Genomic DNA, 5,313 nt, shown 5'->3' on the forward strand with positions numbered 1-5,313 from the left:
AATTCATAAAATCAAATGAGGAAACTAGGAACTAGCTCTTACTATTAATAGTAGTTGATAAGCTGACGTGGGTTCGAGTAAACAAAAAAATGGGAATATTCAATGGTAATATAAGAAAATCTTTCAATATACGGTTTCTACAACAATATTCAAAGCGCCATTAATTAAAAACATTGGTATTATCGGTGTTTTATTCCTCGGACAATCCGGCAAGACCAACGGGCCAGAGGTGTAGCCAGCCCTGTTAAAATCCCCTGTTGTCTAAAATTACACGGCTGCCCTCATGTTTATACCGTCAGAAAAATTCAGTTTTGAGAACCACAAACAGAAGATAAGAAGAGAAAATCCAGAGAAAGCACAGAGAAGAAAAATGGTGATCTCAACATTAACAAACTCAGTCTCTAAACCTAATTTTATACTTAATCAAGGTCTTAAATCAAAACCCTTTTCTTCATTAACCTTTAAACCTACGATTTGCTGTTCTTCTGATTCCAATGGGTTATTGCGATGTTTCTCCTGGGTTTGGTGATAATGCTCCAGTTGGTGAACTTACTAATGTAAGTGCTTTGATGAATTTTTTGGTTTGAACTTATTTCCTCATGGATTAGGCTTAATGGGTTTAGTTCTAATTTATGAATTGCTCATTAGAATCACTTAGGACTTGAAATTTTAGGGGATAATGAAACATTAGATTGGATCATTGTCAATTTCACAAAAATTACATTATGTTTCTTGCTAACTGAGAAGGCCTTTGGATTCTTTTACAGATGTGTGAAATGCTAAGAATCTGAGGAAGTTATCGAGTTTGCAAATGAATAGCCTTTGAAATTTGTTCATGTTTGTGTGATTCATTTTTGGTCCTCTCTTGTTGTTTTGCTCTACTGGGATAAGTAAATTCTAAGTTATCCTTCACTTACATGCAGGAGGGAGGCGTAAGCTTCAGATTCCTCCAGCAGTAGCATTTGGACCTGAACCTGCAGGATGCTTCCGAGGTGAAACTTTTTTTTATTTTTCATAATTTGTTTCGTATATCTCGTGCATCGTTCTAATGGTATTCCGCTACCAAAATCATCTAAATAGAAATCGACAAATGCTTTGAGGATTTACAAATTGTTAACACCTCTCAATTATCTTCTTTACACAGGTGAATGCAACATACCTGCGAACGTGACTCTTACGTACGACATTAACTTCGTAGGAGTTTACAAATGGAAATTCAAAACTGCAAAGATTTCAGTTTATATAATAGCATAGAATGACAAGACTAGGCCACAGCGCATCACAGTGAGCTTCTTCCCTTGCTTGTTGTGATTATCCTTAATGAGTTCTTCCATATGTTACGATGCCCGAGTTAAGGGTCATCTGTAGTTGGTACTTTCAACTTTGCTGTAATTGGGAAGTTGAGTGATCCACAACCCAAAACCATATGGTCAATTGCTCGTAAATCCATCAAGCTCCATGCTTACATATGTTGGGTCTTTTCCTGATTTGAACCATGTTATGCCCAAATGAGTTCCCTATATTCATTTCTTTCTTGTCTAGTAGATCCCCATGTTCATTTGATGTTTTTTTATAAGTAGGTAACATCTATTTCCCTCAAATTGTTTGGTAAATGATTGTGAGATTGGGCGGCCTGTTATTTGAAATTCAGAATCTTAATAATGGAATCCATTGCTCCATGGATCGCATTTTATCAAGCAGAGGAGGATTGCGTTGCTGTCCAACTCAACCACAGATTATTGATTCACGCAGATAATTATGCAGCACCTGATGATTTCTGTGTGGCACCGTTGGCGCCTGAGCCGAACTCGTTCTGTTTGGCCTATATGTCATTGTTGGAGCATGAACTTGACTCGGTTTGTATGCCACCGTTGGTGCCTGAACTTGACTCGATCTGTATTTCACCGCTGGTGCCTGAGCTTGACTAGGTCTGTACGCCACCGTTGGCGGCTGAACTTGATTCTGACGGTTTATCATTGTTGGTGGTGGCACTTGATTTTGCCGGTTTGCCATTGTTGGTGCGGGAACTTGATTCGAGTTGGTTACAGGCCTCCATGTTTGAGAATTTGATCCGTTGGAATTTTGATCTCTGTTGCTCCTGCTTGAACCAACCCTATGCCTCTGTTGCATATGGTTATCATGTATGCCCATTTCAGGATTGCGAGTAAATCCCGCCGTTATTTGATTGCTAATGATCAAATATATATATATATACAAATTCTTTGAGAACATGACATGATTGTAACACTGCATTTTATGAGTAGATAATGAAAAGCTCGATCCAACCTTTCAAAGGTTGATTGATCCTATTACTGGTTTGTGGTTTAGAAAGAGGAGCGTCGATAGTCGCGACGCTGAGGTTGGTTTGATGGCATGGAAGGAATTCCATTTGCAGGATGCGAATGTGAATTTGACTCCTCATGCGCATAGCTCTCAGAAGTTTGGTGTCCATTGTATTGAGCTATTTCGCAATTCTCTATGCAGTTGAAGTAATTTAAGACATTATATATGGAATTTATGGGTGCTTTGTCATTTTCAGTAATTGGTGAAATTGTATATCATTAATCTGTAATTATTGCTGTTACATGTTTTTTTTTTTAAGATAAAAACAACTTCCCAAATTGATGTTGATAAATTTCCCGCTTGGCTATCGTCGGCTGCAGAGTTTGCGAGTCCATCTGCTGCTTGGTTTCCTTCTCTATAATTATGTTGAATAGCATAACATGGGATTTGACGCATTTATGATTTCTTCGATTATTTCAGAGATATACAATGGGGCTTCCTCTGGAGCTCTAATGAAGTGCACGAGATTTTCCGAGTCCGTCTCAAATACGACTTTAGTCCAATTTCTTTCATTTGTTGCTCTGGTTGCTATCACTGCGGCCCATGTTTCCGCCATTAGCCCATGTTTGTTGGCAATCTGTGAGGAAGCTCCCAGGGGAGAACTAGAGGGGATGTTATTTTTTCCTATTCAAATTCATGTTGTTGTGCGAAAGATCTTGCTGGGATGTCATCATGGGTGGAGTGCGTCTAATTGAATATGAGCTCATTTCTGGTTGTCCATATAGACCACAAAAGGAAACAACAGGATATGATAGAAGACGTATTACCTCGAGTTTGCAATATTTGAGAAATTGTTGTTTGGTGGTTTATGGAAATTGGTTGGTGGTTACCTTGGGGGTGGTTTGTTGATATGCGGTTAGAGAGGATGGTCCAAGTGGACAGAGCCACCGGACAATGAATCAGCATGTGATTGGCTGTTTCAGGCTCAGAGTTGCATCGAGGGCATAGGTTGGAATTTGAGAGATTGATGTGATGGATAAGGTTGGTATTCCTTCATTTATAGCTTTCCACAAGAAAAGCTGAATTTTTGGAGGACACGGTAAGGTCCATAAGAATATTTTGTTTGGGAGGGGTTGAGGTTGAGGGTGCGGTGCGGGAGAGAGATGTTTTCTTGTTCGATTAGACAGATGTACCCGGATGTGGTGGTGTATTTACCAGATTTAGAGTGGGGCCAAATAATTTTATCCGAGATGTTGTTAACGCGAAGGTGGATATTTATAATATGTTGGGTGGCAATGGTAGGGAGGATGCTTAGTTGATCATGATTCCAGTTATGAGAGATATGGTCGATTAATTCTGCGACATATTGGATAGGGTCGCGTTGGATTGGATCAAGGTTTTGAAAATGGGGTATCCAATTAGATTGAATAGGAGTATATAAACCATTTCTTATTTGGTGAAATATATGATTTTGACAGTAGGTATGAGAGATGTCATTTGTTTCCATTGTGGGCTGGAAATACTGGGTATTTTAATTGTACTTTGCAATATAGGTTGATGTTGGAGGTATTTCTCGTTGAAGAGGCTTGAGCAAATGGAATGTGGTTGGTCGTGAATTTTCAAAATTCTTTTCATGAAAAAGAGCTTTATTGTGATGACTACTCTTTCTGATACCTAGCCCTCATTTCATTATGGGCTTGTTTAGATTGTTTCCTCCTAATGGGTGAAGCTTTCGGATTGAAGAATCGTGACCCAAAAAAAAATTCCTAGTTATCCGATCAATTTGTTTGTGAGCATGAGTAGGGAAAAGATGTGTTTGCATGAGGTAATTTTAAGTTGGTGTTAAGGAAGTTTTTATTAGAACTAGTCTGCTTGCAGGGATAAGGCATTTAGTGATCCATCCTTGTGCTTTGCATGCCAATCGTTATAGTAGTGGTTTGTAGATGTGACGAGAGGTTCTCCCGTGTTTGGATTGAACTCCTAAGTATACATGTGGGATTGATGTGGTTGGCATGCCGAAGAATTGGTGAAGAGTATATATGTGATGTTGTTATAGCCTTGGGTGGTGAATGATGCTTGACTTTGCTAGGTTGATAATTTGACCAGCTGAAGAGCCGTATCTATGTGAGAACCCACCAAGTGTTGGTATGTCAAGTTTGGTTGTCATATATGTACTAGAGTCAACTTCATATAGGTTAGCTTGAAAGTATTAGGATATGAGACATTACAAGTATTGCGAAGACTTGAAGAAGTGAAGAAGCAAGAAGCTACAACGACAACATCATCCTTCCACTTGAGGTTAGTGATATTTGACTTGAACTGTTTCATTCCCTAACGTATCTTTCAAGTCGTGCATATTGAAAACAAAACTGCGAAGCATGTTTAAACTCGAGATAGACATAGTACTAAGGAATACAATATGAAGTTTATTGCTTAACCATTAAACTTTGTAGATAAGACATCGACAAAATCGTTTAAATGCTATTGTGATTATGTATGGGTATAAGGTGAGGATTTCATCCTAGGATACAATGTTTTTACATGTGTTTTAAGGAAGTAAGTTCATAAACTTGTTTATGAATCGAAAAGGAAATCTCCAGGCGTTATTGGGATTGTCATTCATTGCATATCTTGTGAACATCCAATATGTGTGATTTAGTATAACCGATCGCGACTTGTTTTTGTTCTTGGTAGAACTATCCACAAAGACCTGACTTATGTATTGGTATGATTTTTATTAGTGAAACCGATCTTAAGTAATCACTTGTGAGGTATGATCGAGTTTGTGATTGACTGGACCGAATCTGGGTAAAGGGGAACCGATCCTATGAAGAGGTGCAGTACATCACAAAGGGGAATCGATCCTTGTATGAGGTGCAGCAAAGTTTATAGCAGAAAGGGGAACCGATCCTATGAACATGTGCAACACGGTTTTAGGCAAAGAGGAACCGATCCTATGGACGAGTGCAACACATATAAGTTAGATACCATATATATGTGGGGAACCGATCCTAGTACCTAGTCAACCGA

The 5,313-nt window shown here is 38.7% G+C and overlaps 1 long non-coding RNA gene across 1 annotated transcript; it reads left to right on the forward strand.

Annotated features, from left to right (window-relative positions):
* The first annotated feature begins 335 nt into the window (after positions 1-335).
* LOC113286919 lies at positions 336-2,504 on the forward strand. The gene is made up of 4 exons (XR_003329574.1): positions 336-557; positions 924-992; positions 1,145-1,284; positions 1,652-2,504. It is a non-coding gene; the product is annotated as an uncharacterized LOC113286919 (long non-coding RNA).
* Positions 2,505-5,313: the final 2,809 nt, after the last annotated feature.

This window comes from Papaver somniferum, chromosome 6 (genome assembly GCF_003573695.1).
Source record: "Papaver somniferum cultivar HN1 chromosome 6, ASM357369v1, whole genome shotgun sequence".
In the NCBI taxonomy this organism is placed as follows: Eukaryota; Viridiplantae; Streptophyta; class Magnoliopsida; order Ranunculales; family Papaveraceae; genus Papaver; species Papaver somniferum.